We start from the raw sequence: 18,246 nt of genomic DNA on the forward strand, positions 1-18,246 counted from the left end.
CACCTCAATCCAGGGCAATGCGGGTAATGCTCAAGGTATAAACCAGGAATTTTGTAATTGATTTCTTGTAACTCCCTCCCACCCACATTCATCACCCAACATGTGCCTATGTACTTGACTAACCTGTACGTACCACAGCTTGCATATATTTGGGGTGATACAGTATCTACCTATCTTCACTATGTAAATTCGATTCTGTATACGGTATAACATGATCTTGCAAAATATGTACAGCTTTTGCATGCCCTGATCTCTCGCACCATGTAACTGATCCAATGCATTATGTACACCGATACTTGTAATGTACTTCTTCCGCCACCCAAAACTTGTCCTCAGATTACCTATCCCCATGCTAATGTTTAAAATCCTATTGTCACTTGACTTTGAAACACTTGCTACAGTAAAAACCTTTCTATCCAGGTTGTAAATACATTACAATGCTGGGTATAAAAGTGCCTTGGGAATGCCTATTCTCACTTTCAGGCAACACTATAAATAAGAAGCAGGCAGCATTATCTCCTGTAAATGTAAACAAACTCGTTTGGGTGATTTCCTGAACAAGAAATGGAAATGAGTTGACTTTTAGGACTTTTACATAGTTTTGTTACATTATAAAAAAATCTAAATTTTTAACTTACACTTTCATGATAAAGAGATTGCACTAAAGTATTTGTATGAGGTGAATTGAAAAATACTATTTCTTTTGTTTATCATTTTCACAGTGCAAATATTTGTAATAACAATAACAGAAAGAAAGCATGGTTCACTTTGTATTTAGTTTTGTAATAGAAATTATCGTTGAAAATGCAGAAAAACATCTAAAATATTTAATAATGTTCAATTGATAATCTATTGCTTAACAGTGTGATTAATCATGATTAAATTTTTAAATCTCAATTTTTTGCATTAGTCCCATGAGTTAACTGTGATTAATTGACAGACCTAATAAATACATTATCTGGTATGTTATGTTTTGGTTGTTTTAGTGATAGTCCCCAAAGCAATCATCATTAGTTATTTTCCTAGTAGGATGGTGTTTGGTGGCACACAAGCTAAATCTATATATTTAACATGCCAAACATGCTTGGATTAATTCAATAGGATCTGCTTTATCTCTTCATGTATATATTATAACTTCTTGTTTAGAATTTGGTGTTTGTGAAATATCTTACTTGAAAATTGTGATCTGACTGGCTGAACAGAGTTCCAAACTCACACAATTCTCTCTAAATCTAGACTGTTGTCTCTAAACAAGCTTATTTAGTGGCTCCTAATAATTTTATCTGGTGAGTGGTATGGCAGCAGGTAGAAGAAATACTTAGAGCCTTCAAATCTGCAGATACCCATGGGTATCCACATCTGTGGATCTGGTTTTGGATATACATGGCTCATTTTTGCAGACACAGATTCAAATTTTGGATCTAGAATCACGTAAATGTGTGGCTATTTGCTTTGTATCTGCACATATCAGCTTCCATGGGTGTGAACGCTGATATATGCAGGTCATTTTTGCAGATATGGATTCAGATCCCAATTTTGAATTCATGTGGGGTTCTAGAGATACTCCAGCATCTCTGAGCATGTAAACTATCTGGCAGTCTTGACTTGTCTCTATTTTATTGTCCCTCGGGTATGCCTTATTGTCTGACTTAACCTGCTTCATGAGACTTCCTGAGCAGTCACCAACAGGCCACCCCACTCCTGACCCTCACTTTGTTAGTCAACAGAGAGAAAGCCATGCTAGTCTATATACTATCAAAACAAAAAAAAAAAGCAGCCAAGTAGCACTTTAAAGACTAACAAAATAATGTATTAGGTGGTGAGCTTTCGTGGGACAGACCCACTTCTTCAGACCGTAGCCATAGCAGAACAGACTCAGTATTTAAGGCAGTCTTTAATAATGCGTTGCAGTGGTTTCAGTTTGTCTTTAATAATGCATTGCACTGGTCTGCCTTAAATCTTGAGTTTGCCTTAAATATTGAGTCTGTTCTGGTATGGCTATGGTCTGAAGAAGTGGGTCTGTCCCACAAAAGCTCACCACCTAATAATTTTGTTAGTCTTTAAAGCGCTACTTGACTGCTTTTTTTGTTCTGTTAGTCAAGTGATAACTGTTCCCTGCAATTGTTTTATTGTGTTGATCTTCCAGGGTTCTTCTCACTATACTATCCCTAGATGTCATAATCCTAATTTTCAGGGGTCCTCATGGAATTGTCCCACTGGTCAAGGAGACACATTGGCTGGGTCTACACAAGCCCCTTCCTTTCAGAAGGGGCATGTTAATGAGCGGGTTTGAAAGATGCTAATGAGGTGCTTCTATGAATATGCAGCAGCTCATTAGCATAATGGCAGCCACAGCTATTCGAAAGTGTGGCTTTTCAAATTGCATGCTGCCCGGGGAGACAGGGACCTTCCAAAAGGACCCCCCAGTTTTTGAAAGTCCCTTCTTCCTATCTGGTGTTAGGAAGAAGAGGCTTTCGAAAACTGGGGGGGTCCTTTCGGAAGAACCCCGTCTCCACGGGTGGTGCGCAATTCAAAAAGCCGCACTTTCGAATTGCTGTGGTTGCCATTATGCTAAAGAGGTACTGTATATTCTTAGCAATGCCTCATTAGCATCTTTTGAACCTGCTCATTAACACGCCCCTTCTGAAAGAAAGGGGCTCATGTAGACACAGGGATTATGTCTAGGATGACGATCTCCATTAGCAGCTCCATTCCTCAGGAGCTAGAATCACACCCAGCTAGTGGTTAAAGCTTGGGGCAGCAGGGGACAAAGCTTTCTCAGTAAAAGGGTCCAAGCTTTGGAATTTACTACTGGAAGAAATTAAAAGACCATGAATCTCATGGCTTTCAGAACTAAACAAAAAACTCTCCTTTTTGACAATGCATTCCCATAAATGCAGCAGGAAAGATGGAGAAAGGAGTTGATAAGAGGCAAAATGAAGTGAAGGCAAGAAGGAAGAAAACATAAACCAGTAGAAAAATGAAGACAGTAGGAAAGGAGATATAAACTCACCCCCCAAATTGCCTGTCTCAAGGGAAGGAGGGAGGCAAATTAAGTCATAGGATATTTTTGGATTTGTGAACAGAGCCATAAATTATGTAAATTGTCATCATTCCATTCATAGGAACAGAATTATGACAATTATCTACTCATTAGTTTATAACTTTGGGAGGTGGTCAAATAATACAGAGGCTGTTACAGGAACCAACAGATAAACAGACAGATACATTCCAACTGGTAGGTCTCATGCAGCTGTACTGAGCAAAGTGGAGGCAGGGCCCCTACCAGGGATGTGAAATTTTGAAAGGGGCGGTACCACATGATTGGCTGATGGGTCTCAAGCTTATCCATCGCATTAAAAATATTGAAGTATGTTACTGTTTTTATGTCTGTGTATGCTCATTTATATACTGATTAATAAAAATTGTACAGTCTACTTATTTTCTTACATATACTGAAATGTTTTTTTTTTCGTATGAACATAACCAAAACTTGTTGTTTGGTATTACATTAGCCTGGTGGGGTAGGGGCAGGGGCCTGCTAATTGCAGGAACAAAACTGGGACCTGATGTAAAAAGTTTGCTCACCCCTGCTTTAGACTACCTACGACAGCTGGGACATTTGCTACCTTTGGCAACTAGACAGTACTAAAGAATCTCTTTCTTAAATTACTAGACAGGGATACAGAACTTATCTTTTATTCATGATATGCCAAAGTCATATGAATAAAGCTGAATTTCACTGTTTCAGACACTGACCTGCTTATTGTATATGCAAAACAGTTATGAACAATTTTGCTTCATTTTGATTGTGAAGTAACCATTTTCTGGAGACTTTAACAGCATAAACCATGATCAGTGTTACTAGTCTTTCTCCTGATATACAAAAAGCGAAATAATACTTGTCACATGGGCATTGTATCTTTTTTCACAAGGCTCCCCCGACCTCAAAAAAAAGAGAAAAAATTCTATTTAGATATAAAACTGGATACCTTAGGGACGTGTCAAGTATCGGAGGGGTAGCTGTGTTAGTCTGGATCTGTAACAGCAACGAAGGGTCCTGTGGCACCTCATAGACTAACAGAAAAGTTTTGAGCATGAGCTTTCGTGAGCACAGACTCGCAGCATCTGATGAAGTGAGTCTGTGCTCACAAAAGCTCATGCTCAAAACTTTTCTGTTAGTCTATAAGGTGCCACAGGACCCTTCGTTGGTCTTAGGGACATGTATTACTCACAAATAGAATCCTCTCTATCCAAACTGTAAAAAATGAACAAATGAATCAGCGAATAACATTGTCTATTTCCCTTCACTACCATCTGTTATTGGCAAAAAACTTTCTGTTTGTTCCCACCTACAAAGCTCAAAGAAGCTGATTATAAGCAGTGCTTCAACATTTCTAAAAATTCAGTGCCTCCGTGCTTCTGTGGCTGGCAAAAGCAATTACCAAAACAAAGGCCAATACATTTTGTGACCTTTGCTTTTTAATTTTATATAGTAGCCAGGACAGACTAAAATGCATTATATCATTATAGACTTTAAAGCAGGGAGCAATTCTTCACTGCTGCATTGAAGAAAAAAATGCTCAGATCTTTTCCACATTTATTTTCCATGCCCACCGTAATACCTCACACTGGGATCCCAATACATCTCGCAAGTTAAGATACATAAGGATCCCTCTTTAGTATTATAGAAAGAGATGCAGCTGATGTCATAGGTGGCAATCTTCCCATGAGCCGATCAATACTGAACACACTAATATCTGTACACTGTTGTAAAACAAAGGTTTAGACTGGAGCTGGGCAACACTGGTGAAGCTTTTTTTTTCATGGTGTTTTTTATTTTTTTGGTTTTTTGATTTTTGTTTTTGTTTTTTTGTCAATTGGTTCCACACAGTTATCACATCCTCCAAATTCTACAGAAATGAAAATTATTCACAGTGAAGCAAATGTGAGAAAGCTCATGTCAGTGTTTGGCTCAGAGCCATGTAACAAAAAGTATTTCTCAGAACAGTATTTTGCTGAATAGTTTTGAGGTTTAAGAAAGTTGATGCAGTTTTATATTTGTTGGTGAGCTCAGGGGAATTTCTAAACACCAACAATAATGATTTCATCTGGTTTTAGTCCTGAGTGCTTCTGATCTAGTCATTAAAGATCATATGGCATTCTTGTTAAGACTCTGTATTATTTCCAGTGCCCCTCTTGTCGAGCCTGCTGAAGTTGTTAACAGCTGTTATTTTTATTCAGAATTGACTTTGTTGGCTAATTTCATGAAGGCATAATGACAGAAGTGACTCTCCCAAGGAAGGGTTTGAATGAGAAGAGAATGTTAGCTTTGCAGATCATCTCAGGAAGATTGTACCACGTTGTGGCAACCCCAGTTTTCCTATGCCCCAGGTTTGAGTAACTGCTGCCACCACCAGGTAACATGCTTAGAAATTTTACCTTGTGCCCCATCTTGCTCTGCTCCTTTATTCTTAAGGCCTTGCCCCCAGAAGGAGGGTGTTCACTCACATAAATTGTGAGGTGCTCTTCAAAGGTCTCCGAAAGAAAACCCAGACTCCACAGCTCCACTTGGGCTTGTTTAATGACATTTCTAATTGCATGTTAAGTCATGAATAAACTAATTCAGAGTCCCTTCCTGGCACCTTCAGCTAGGTGCAAGAAAATCCCAACTCTTGCTGGCAAACGTCAAATCTCCTTTACACTGTCTCTCATGCAACTGCTGGAATTTAATAAACTTTCCATGATGGCTCCTAGAAAAAACTGAGCCTTTGCTTTCCACAGTTCCACACAAAAAACACCATTAACTTAACGTGTTATGTAACATGGATAGCATTGTGGAAGATAACACAGAGATAGCTGTGAAAGAAGGAGGCAAATAGGTAACTTGTCCTGAAAGCAACAAAGGAAATAAGAGGTAACATGCTAAAAGACAAATAATTTAGACTTGTTTTATTTAAAAACCTTGGTTGTGTCCTAAAACTGAGATGTTGTTAAGTGACCTATTATGTTGGCAGCTGAAAGCTGTGAAGGGCCACACACACAGTAGTTTGCCTAGGGAAGTAGAAACCTGCCAGCACCACTTTGCCTACTTCATTTTGATGGCTTCAGGGTACTCAACCTGTCTCTATCAGCCACAAACATGAATATCAAAAAAAGGGAATTTAAGGAGAGCTGGCACTAACCAGGTTGCAAACTTTAAGATAAAGAGAGGCTATTGAGAAACCATCTCAACTACAATTTACTCATTACCAAATTGACCTACCTCTAAAATAATTGCAGGACTTTTTTACTTGTTTTCAGGTGATCAGATGCACTTTAAAAAACTGCCATGAGCCCAAGTGACAGACCAGTTAAAAGCAGGAAACACACCTTTATGGAAGATAATTACCATTTTATTGTATTTAGGTGGCACTGGTTTGAATTAGACCAGCTATGGGCAACCTAGGCTAGCGAATGAGCCCTAGGCTAGTGAATGGGCTGCATGAATGGCCCTCCTTCATCTCAGAGGGTGGCAAAATTGCCATAACGAAGATGGTTTCCCAAGATAGGGTCTTTGTGACAACTGCTTGAGTATCTAGAATTAGCTTGGGCTAATCAAAGGTTTGAAATCTGCCCCCCTCAAAGGGACAACTGACCTCATCCCAAGAAGAGTGGTCACTGAACTGGTCTTCATACAGCAATCAGTTAAATTAAGACCCATTTTCTGTTTGTTCTGCAATGTGAAGTGGTAGCCAGGCTCCCAACCAATCTAATAGCCACTTTAAAAACTAAATGAAGTAATTTAAATCAAAGGGTGGGGTGGGAGTGGGGAGACCTTCAGGTAATTATTATCTATGATTTTTGACTAATTTACCAAATGGTACATCTTTGATGGCATGCAATTACACAGTATGGTTTCCTTAAAAACCAGCTTTATGTGTGGTGCATCACATCTGATGCAAAGCCCAAAAGTTCACTTTTGGGGGTACAGTTGTAACAATTTGGTTTGGAGTCTGGGGTATGCTAAGCAGCCTTGGAACAGCTGAGAAATCCTGAACAGAATTCCTGCTGTCCAGAGAATCTCCCCATTGTCATAAGCAGTTACAGGCAATTCTGCTGCTTCCTGCATTCCCCTGGAATACAGAGAAGAGGTACAGTGGGGTGTTTTTGAGATGGGGTGGGAGTGGGAAAGGCAGGGGAGTGACTGCGGCAGATTCGTACTCTGCAAATCTAATCGTGCTCTTGTATAAACAGGGCTTCCACTATGCAACTCTAATTTGCCCTGAACCTGTCTTTCTCCAAGTGGCTCTCTTCAGCTCCACCTCTCAGCTTGTCCTTTATTCTCAAGAGTGGCAAAAAGCAACTGAGAAGTGATAACCTCTCTCAGAAACTACTGTCTAATTTAATAGATCATATGCTTTTGCAAGGTATTTAGACCATTCTGTAGGACTTAATGGAAAATTAAATTTATCCTTTATTTTGAAACCTAGAGGTACATTTAGGATATACTAATACGATATAATTCATTAGCTAACTCTTTACTAAATAACTCCTTGCAGGCTATTCCAGTCGGTTGCATCATGTAAGCCTATCTAGTATTCTGAATATGTATGTTAATATTGAAGTATATGAACACTGATGCTTGAAGTTGGCACATAAGAATTCTTTTACATCCATTTTACATTTATGTGAATGATTTAAAGCATGAAAGGTTTTTATTTTACTATTATGCAGCCAGAACTACCTTGATCTAATTTATACCGGTGAGTTATGATAAACCACACTCACACAAAATCTGGAAATGAAATGGGAGACTTGAGTCCAGTCCGGTAAGAGTGTGATGTATTTCAGTGCTATCAGTCCCATTACTTTATCTCCATTTGCCCTTTGCTTTTACTTTCATCAGCCTCTTTGCTACAGGAAATATTCTCCATAGGTTCCTCCAGAGTGTATCAGCCCCACATCTGTGCGGAAAACCAATGCATGTTAGAGGCTCTATTGACTTACAAGGCTGCTCTCTAAGCACAGTGAAACTCCATGTTAGGATGAACTTGTTAAGAGCTGCAGCCAAAAGAAACCTTGATCCAGCAAGACAATGTCTACAGTGCAAATAAAAACTCTTTCATACCCCATGCCAGCTGATGTGGACTCCCAATGCTCAGTATGTGGAGCTATTTACTTGAACTGCGGACATCTGGGCTTTAGGACCTTTCAGGATAAGAGGATCCCAGAGCTAAGTCTGCTGCCAGAGCTGGAACGTCCCACAAATTAAGTACCATGAGCCTGAGTCCGCTGGAATGGTGTATAATCACCATGTAGACATATCCTAAGAGACAGAAGGAAACAGTGAGGCAGGTGGCAGAGAAGGGCGAAGAGCAGCAACACACACATATATACATCCCTTGCCAGCTGCAAAGCCCAAGGATTCTGGGATACAAGAAATCCTTCATTTTTGAGGGTCAAAGGGAGTAGGGGAAGTAAAAATTTTCAGAGCTTAATCGGGTAGGGGCAGGGAGGGCTGTTCCTGCATAGGGAAGAACAGTGTCTGTAGTGATCTCTGATGTTTCTCCTATATAGGCCTTAATTAAACTGCTAGGAGAGAAAAAAGTGAAAAACATTGAACTCATAATTAAAATAACCTGCACAATATAATAACATAAAAGAATCCAGACAAAAGTATTAAAAACACTTAGCAACCAATGCTACAGGTGGGTGTTTTAGATAGAGATTATGGGAAGCTGCCAGGACGAGTGACAGAATAAGTTAATAGTAATTGGCAGTGCTTCTGAAAAAACAGAGAGGAAAAATGCAAATGTTTTCTTAAGAGAAGAAGAATTTGAAAGCTGTATTTAACCAGACAAATAAAACACAGCTATATAAAATCTGAATACCCATACATGGGGAATCCAATTTTCATTCCAAGAAAAGCAGTGAAAACTTCAGTTAGTAAAATGGTTCCGTTTTTAAAAACTAATAGGATTTTGGGGTATGGGCTTTAAAGAAGAGCCATTAGGCAAGTAAAGAAAAAGAAGTAAGATAATGATCTGAAAGACAAACTCATTCTCAAATTCCCACAGTAAAGCATGTACCTCTCAGTAGTCAGGCATTTACTCAAAAGTAACTTGAAAATCTGAATTTGTTTTAACTAGTTTTGGACAAATGGACCATTTGCCTTGAAAAAATGGGGAATTCAATAAGACATGAGATCTGTGTTAAAAGTTAAAGTCAGTGGGAGGAGCATTCTACTACCTGTAAAGATTAAATGTGGCAGAATCCAGAATATACTGCTAATTAAGGAAATTACTGCTAACATGCAAGACAACATGGTGACATCTGAGGCTACGTCTACACGTGAAGCCTACATCGAAGTAGCCTATTTCGATGTGGCGACTATTTCGATGAATAACGTCTACACGTCCTCCAGGGCTGGCAACGTCGATGTTCAACATCGACGTTGCGCAGCACCACATCGAAATAGGCGCAGCGAGGGAACGTCTACACGCCACAGTAGCACACATCGAAATAAGGGTGCCAGGCACAGCTGCAGACAGGGTCACAGGGCGGACTCAACAGCCAGCCGCTCCCTTAAAGGGCCCCTCCCAGACACACTTGCACTAAACAGCACAAGATCCACAGAGCCGACAACGAGTTGCAGACCCTGTGCATGCAGCATGAATCCCCCGCTGCAGCAGCAGCAGCCAGAAGCCCTGGGCTAAAGGCTGCTGCCCACGGTGACCATAGAGCCCCGCAGGGGCTGGAGAGACAGCATCTCTCAACCCCCCAGCTGATGGCCGCCATGGAGGACCCAGCAATTTCGACGTTGCGGGACGCGGATCGTCTACACGGTCCCTACCGAAGTAGGGCGCTATTCCGATCCCCTCATGAGGTTAGCGACTTCGACGTCTCGCCGCCTAACGTCGAAGTTAACTTCGAAATAGCGCCCGACGCGTGTAGCCGCGACGGGTGCTATTTCGAAGTTAGTGCTGCTACTTCGAAGTAGCGTGCACGTGTAGACACAGTCTGAATGTGACAACTGGCAGCTTGCTGTTAGAACTGTTGCTGTTTTCTTGCAAAGGCCACTTCTTGCAAACAGTAGGCAAGGAGTACTGACCAAGTAAGTTACATCTCCCTGCAACTAATTGTAGATGCTTTTAGCTCTCTAAAATGTATAGCATCGTGACCACTTTCTTTTGACATCTGTGACTTTAAGCATGAGTGAAAATAATTTGTCTTTACAACAAAGCAGGAAGTTGAATAATTGCAATGATTCAGCAAGTACATTGTAGATGATGTATTCAATATTGTATGCATGAAGCAACATAGGAGTGAGCTATCAGCTACAACAGCTTTGAAAACACTTTAATTTCAAGAGAATTTTGCTGTTTATTTATATCCCTGCCGTTTGAAATCATGACTCCATGAAACAGTGCTCCATCCAGCATAGAGAGGGCAATTCATTTTCGACACCCACTCAAGCCACTGTCTCTTTTGAGCCTAGCAAGGATGATACATTTTATATTAATACCTATTCACCGGAGACTGAATTGCAATCACCAACTCATTTAATGCACCATGATTTGTCATTATATATGTGGGCCAGATTTCAACTGGTGACTTACATGAGAAAGTGTCTATAGCACATTATTTCATATTCTATACCAGTAGGTCCACCAATAAGTATCGTTTCCTCAATTTTGTGGATAGCTACAGACACATTAAAGAAAAACTATGATGAAAATGGTAGATCGACTATGAAAACTACCTTCTAAATCTACCAGTGAATCTGTCACACTCTTCTTCAGCAGCAACTGTGAGTGATGCACATACATCAAACTCAACAGGACTCTGGAAGGAACTAATCTCAGATCAGTCCACCTAAATAGAGCCTATGATTGCTAACGTAATGAATGGATACGAGGAAGGAAAAAGTCACCAGCATACTACAAATGTTGAATAACAAAAGGTGCTGCCATTGCCTGATTGTCAGCAAACTATCAGATGACACAAAGCAGTTTAACCAGTAAAATAAATAAATAAATAAACAAACAGTGAGTGCTTAAAGATGCAAACTATTTTAGACCGATTGCATTATTTATGTTTCATGATTGCACTGATGTAAACTCCTGTAAGACTGCAAGGCTCCTATCCCCCTGGAAACTTCATAAAATGAAGATCTCATGATGGTATTCCAAACAGGGAATGTTTGCCTAGGGAACCTACAGCCTAGGTGCATATTTCATGACAGTTTCTCATTTCTTCCCTCCGGTTTACAATAAGTAGTGAGGCAAAATAAATGAACAAAATTAATCAAATTTTATACTTCATCACATACCTTTTGTTTTTTAAAACCAGCCTGCAGTGATTTCACTAATATAGTCTCCATGGTTTTTTTTCATTAAAGACATTAACCCACGTATCCAAATTCTCTATGATGCAATGTAAGATCTTAGAAGTTGGAGCTTTTTTTTCTACACACAGTGTAAGGCTCTTTTACTACTACTACTACTAATAACAATAATACAATGGCTCTTCCATACATTATTTTGGACATTATGAATGCATCGCATTTGCAGATTAGCAAATATATGACTTTTACAGATTAACAAATAAACAGATTTTTACAAATGTATCCATTGGTGTCAATTGTCTAATGATATGCCTGTGCAAACATAACATAGACTACAGATTGTTTGTCAAATGAATACAGTAAACTCTTGAGATGTCCCAGGTTAATGTGACTGCCACCCCTGACAGGAGAAAGAAACTGCTGCTGCCAGGCGTGGCAGCCCCGAGTCAGGCTGCCATCACTGACAGGGGTGGGGAAACTTCTCTTGTCAGGGGCAGCAGCCTGACTCTTGCCAGCCCTCACAGGACTGGTTTCCTGTCAGGGACGGTTTCCCAGTCCCTGGAGCGTCAGGGTCTGGAAACCAAGCATTAGTCTGGCTCCCGGCTCCCCTCTGCTTGCGGAGCTGGGAAACTGGGCAGGACAGCAGCCCTGGTTAGTTTTCTGGCTCCAAGGTGTGGAGGGGAGGTGGGAGTCAGGCTGTTCCCTGGTTCCTAGCTCCCAGCTACTTGTGGGATCCGGGAAACTGAGCAGCTGGTCAATTTCCCAGGTCCTGCAAGCAGCAAGTGGTGGGGAGACAGGAACCAGGCTGTCCCCTGGTTCCTGGCTCCCTGGCACTCTGGGAGCCAGGAAACTGACCAGTCCTGGTGGGCTCGACAGTTTCCTGGCTCCAGCAAGCTCAGGAAAGCTGGGAACCAGGCAGCAGCCTGGTTTCTGTCTCCGCTCAACTTGCACAAAAATTTGAGTTATGTGGGGGTTGCAGAAAAATGCAACCCCCATGTAACGTGAGGGTTTCCTGTACTGAAAATTTGCTATTTGTTATTCATTATTTGAGCCAAATTCACCTCCATCACCTGGTATTGATACATCCCCTCAATGGCTGACCTAAACGTTATGTTGAGAACGAAGCTAGAAGCCAAACAAATCAGAATCTCAGTATGTTGGATGCCATACAAACATATTGAAAATAATGGACAAGCTTACAACCTAAATACAAGGTCTAATATGTAAGGGTAAACAAGCATTCTTAGTCAGGCAATAAACACAACTCATTGCTTGCATTCAACTTATACATGAAGTGAAACTAATGTAGAATTTATGAAGGAAGAATAAATGTCCCATTCAATGTATGAGATACATTTTGTATCACACCAAAAGGAAAAAATCACAATGAAGTAATAATCATATTGCAGAGTTAAGATAATATCAGAATCCATTATACCACCCAAACACTCATGTTTGGCGGAATGATAAATGCTTCCTGGCAAAGTCAACAAAGAATTGTAATTTGGTATTTATAGCTAGTGAAATGTAAATAATCCAGTGCATTAATCTGAAAAAGCAGTTTGCCTGTTTGATTTACTCTCATCCCCTCTAGGCTCTAATATTGCATGTTTATACGTCATTTAGTTATGCAGACATTCTGCTGCATTCAGCCATCTAAGGATTAACCCAAAGCTGGGCATTTATTATTTATTTGTAGCAATGATTTGTAGAGTGACTGGCATCATAGCAATTAGGTACTACTAATAGAGATGTAAAAATACTGTCCCATTTTGTCCCTTATGGTTCCATGGACGATGGGAACAAAAATCAGATCAAGGTGGATGTGCAAGGAAGCACTATCTTCATAGTATTGTCCTCCCTTCCCTTTTAGAGTCCCCTGTGTGATAGACCAAAGGATTTTGTTTGCACAGTATTGGTAAAAGAAAGAGGGCATGGCTTTGGGAACAGGTGCTATCCAAAACACCATACCACTGCCCTCCATCCTTTATGGGAATATGTTCTCTGTTAATTCATATTCATGCCCTAGTCACTAATTTACTGTAAAACTACATGCTATTTGTTTATATCACCTCCTCAGAATATATGAACATTACCAGCGGTGGATGCTTACATTCTGTTACTTCCTGTTTATTTCATTCACACTGTGGAAATCAAAGAGCAAATCATACTAGAGTCACTATTAAAATGGCTGTCTGATTTGCAGTCACTTTAAAAATCTGTATTAAATAAAAGCAAAAAAACAGTCAAGTAGCACTTTAAAGACTACCAAAATAATTTATTAGGTGAGCTTTCATGGGACAGACCCACTTCTTCAAACTATAGCCATACCAGAACAGAGTCAATATTTAAGGCATAGAGAACCAAAAATAGTAATCAAGGTTGACAAATAAGAAAAAAAATTATCAAGGTGAGCAAACCAGAGTAGAGGAGCAGAAGGGGCTGAGGGGGGAGTCAAGAATTAGATTAAGCCAAGTATGCAAACAAGCCCCTATAATGACCCAGAAAATTCCCATCCCGTGTTCTGGTATGGCTGTGGTCTGAAGAAGTGGGTCTGTCCCACGAAAGCTCACCTAATAAACTATTTGGCTAGTCTTTAAAGTGCTACTTGACTGCTTTTTGTTTTGATAGGGTATAGACTAGCACGGCTTTCTCTCTGTTACAGTAGTAAATAACTTATACATGTTATTGGCTAGTAGTATTCTCATTCTCCTAGTTTTATTTATCCATCCATTTTTACTGTGTAATTAAAGGTGGTGGTTTTCCTCTGTTGATGATTATCCTAAGCCTTAAACATCCATTGCTGTTAGAAGCTGGCCCTTTTTGAAACAGGGATGCATGAAGTATTTGCACAAACCCCATGTAAATGTTGTACGGCTATTCATTCATTACAAGGTCAACATTCAGACCAGATTTAATAGTAGTAGCATCCTTCAGTCTACGTAGACTATGGATCGCGCCCTTCATAGTTCCATTTGGGATCATCATTTGCAGCGTCAACTGTGACTGTGAAGGCCCACACGAGAGTGACGGTCCTTGCTGCATCTGTTGCATGTGTACTAGGTGTCTGGCAGGTCCTTACTGTGCTTTCTGTGGGCTCACTTCTCCTCTGCTAGCTGTCTGATCCTCATCTCACCCTTCTGAAGGCCCTTGTGTAGTTCCTGCCTCCATCTGCTGCGATCATCTGCCAGCTCCTCCCAACTATCCGGCTCGATGTCTACCCCCCAAAGTCTGTCGCGCAAGCATCTTTGTAGCGCAACTGGGGGCGTCCGGGAGGTCTTTTGCCAGAGGCTAGCTCACCATACAGGATGTCTTTTGGGATCCTTCCATCATTCATCCTGCGGACATGGCCAAGCCACTGGAGCTGCTGCTGCCTGAGGAGCGTGTGCATGGCTGGGATTCCAGCTTGCTCAAGGACGGCAGTGTTGGACACTCTGTCCTTCCATGATATTCCAAGGATGCGCCTGAGGCAGTGCAAGTGGAAGACGTTCAACCTCTTTTCCTGGCAGGCGTACAGGGTCTAAGACTCGCTGCCGTAAAGGAGGGTGCTGAGGATGCAGGCTCTGTAGACTTGCATTTTGGTGTGGGTGTACAACTTGATGTTATTCCACACTCTTTCACTGAGTCTGGACAGAGTTGTGGCTGCTTTTCCAATCCTCCTATTTAGCTCAGTCTCCAATGACAGGGTGTCAGTGATGGTGGACCCAAGGTAAACGAACTCGTGGACGACCTCTAACGAATAGTTGTCAATGCTGATTGATGGAGGGTCAGCAACATCCTGAGCAAGTACATTTGTCTTGTTTAGGCTGATGGAAAGCCCGAAGTCCTTGCATGCTTTGGAGAACCAATCCAGCAGTTTCTGAAACTGGTCTTCTGTGTGTGACACTACAGCAGCATCATCTGCGAACAGCGTATCTCTGATGAGGACTTCCCGCACCTTGGATTTAGCTTTCAGCCTTGCAAGATTAAACAGTTTCCCATCAGATCTTGTGTGCAAAAAGATGCCCTCTGTTGAAGATCCAAAGGCGTGCTTCAGGAGGAGTGCGAAGAAGATCCCAAACAATGTTGGAGCAAGGACACATCCTTGTTTGATGCCGCTCCTGATGCTGAAAACATCTTATAATGTGCCATCATATTTGATGGTTGCTCTCATGTCTCCATGGAAAGACTGGATCATCTTGAGTAACCGTGGCAGACAGGCTATCTTGTGGAGCATTTTGAACAGTCCATCCCTGATGACCAAGTCTAAGGCCTTGGTCAGGTCGATGAAGGCAATATAGAGTGGCTTCCTCTGCTCCCTGCATTTCTCCTGCAGCTGCCTCAGAAAGAAGACCATGTCAACGGTAGATCTCTCTGCGTGGAATCTGCACTGCGTTTCAGGATACACCCTCTCAGCAGTCTTCTGGAGTCTGCCGAGGATGATGTGAGCGAACAGTTTACTGGTGATGCTTAGGAGGGAGATTTCACGGTAATTGTTGCAGTCGCTTCTGTCCCCTTTGTTCTTATACAAGGTTATGATGTTAGCGTTGCGCATATCCTGTGGAACCTCTCTCCAGCACAGGCACAGTAGCTCATGTAGGGGTTCCAGGAGAGTGTCTCTGGCACACTTGATTACCTCTGGTGGTATACCATCCTGGCCCAGGGCCTTTCCTACTGCAATGCTGTCGATGGCTTTCCTCAGTTCATCCATAGTTGGTTCCTGGTCTAGTTCGTCCATTACTGGTAGGAGCTCGATGGCATCGAGGGCTGTATCAGCCACAATGTTCTCGTGTGAGTACAGCTCGGAGTAGCGCTCAACCCAGCACTCCATCTGCTTGGCTTTGTCAGCAATGGCTTTGTCAGCAATGACTTCACCAGATTTGGATTTCAGAGGGGACATCTTGTTCTGGGTGGGTCCTAATGTCTTCTTGATGCCCTCGTACATTCCCCTGAGATTACCAAAGTCAGCACTGGTCTGGATGCTGCTGCATAGCTCGAGCCAGTAGTTGTTGACACAGTGCCTGGCTGTCTGCTGTCCTGTTTTTCTGGCCGCTCTGAGTGCTTGCAGGGTACTCTGGCTTGGCGAGCGTTTGTACTCCAGGAGTGCAGCGCACTTCCTTTTGATGGCTGGAATCATCTCATCGGAGTTAGCTTCGAACCAATCATTTGTGTTTCTGGCTCTTCTTCCAAACACTGACAAGGCCATGTTGTAAATTGTATCCCTCAGATGCTGCCATCTGTATGTCACATTGGCACCCCCAGGGCTGCTGTGCAGATTCTCCTTGAGGGTCTCTCTGAACTTTTCAGCTCTCTCTGAGTTTGCCATCTTTCTGGCATCAATGCGGGGCCTTCCAATTGGTTTAGAGTGGTTCATCTTCTTGGGAATCACCTTGAGTTTGGAGCAAACTAGCGAGTGATCTGTATCGCAGTTGGCACTATGATAGCTGTGTGTCAGAAGGACGTTGTTTAGGTTATCATGTCTAGCGATGACCACGTCTAGTTGATGCCAGTGTTTTGAGCGTGGGTGTCTCCATGACACTGTGCTGTGGCTGGATTTGGAAAAATGTGTTTGTGATGCACAGATTGTGGTACGTGCAAAGTTTGAGAAGACGCTGTCCATTTTCATTCATATTTCCCACACCGAAGTGTCCTAAGCAGGAAGGCCATGAGTCATGATCAGCTCCAACTCTCGCATTGAAGTCACCCAAAATGTACAGCTGTTCGCGAGCAGGTATTAGCGCTATGGCAGCACTAAGCACGTCATAGAACTTGTCTTTTACTTCCGGTGCGGCGTACAGGGTTGGAGCGTAAGCGCTGATCAGGTGGACAGGACCGGCGCAAGTTTGAAGTATGACCTGAAGGAGTCTTTCTGATCCACCCGTGACTAATTCCACCATGTGTAGAAAGATTTAATAATAAATCTACATTAATAATTTTGAGATTTTTTAAATGGACAGTTCTATCACCGTGCAAAGCATTATGAAACAAATGCATATTATTAATAAACACTAAAATCTAAATATTTGCACTTCACCAAACCCATTATTTTTTTTACCCAATATGTCCTATATATTTTCATTTTGTTCCAGGAGGTAATGCTTTTATATTTACAGATATACTTAGCCTCCTAAATACCCCTCATAAATTGTGTGCATGTATGTGAGAGAGAGAGAAAATCAACAAATCACTCTGTAAAAAATGTCACTTTTAAGTTGTCATGTATTCAGTCGTGTAATTTTTCCAATCTAAAGTCTGCTATGATTTCCATAATACTAAGAGTATAACTATCATGTCATAATAGCAAATATTTCCATATGAAAGGAGGAAGGCTTCATAAGGGTAGTGTGAGCTATATACAGATATGATCTCACAGAATAGTTGTCAGAGGAACTAGAGTTTTCTTATGTCTCTTTTCTGTGCAGTAAGGGACCAGCAATAATATTCCATAATAAGTAATGTAATGTATTTGAGAATAATCTGGAACTTTTAATTTAGAAGCACATCAGCAAAGTTCTCTGTGCCTTAATTAGATACAGCATTTTCAGAGTAGATATTATGAAAAGCTTTCTAACTATTAAGCTAGCTAAACACTGCAGTAAGTCATCCAGGGAAGCTGTAAAATCCCTATCATTGCTGAGACAAATATACATCAGGATGGTCTAGATTTACTCAATCCGAGCTCAACACAGGAAGGTGGACTAAAGGATTTCTCAAGTTTTTTCTGGCCCTTTTGTGGTTTTCCATCTCAGTCTGCATATGTTTATACCTTATTATCTTGCACCATCTATTTGTAGACTTCCAATAAATCCTTCACTTCTTCAAGGCAAAATGAACTTCATATCTATTATAGGAGGCAGTTGCTGACTGATGCCTCACGGAGATACTGGGTACGTCTACACTACAGCAATATATCGACAGATGTTACTGTCAGAAGAGAT

This window comes from Carettochelys insculpta, chromosome 5 (assembly GCF_033958435.1).
Source record: "Carettochelys insculpta isolate YL-2023 chromosome 5, ASM3395843v1, whole genome shotgun sequence".
Classification (NCBI taxonomy): domain Eukaryota; kingdom Metazoa; phylum Chordata; order Testudines; family Carettochelyidae; genus Carettochelys; species Carettochelys insculpta.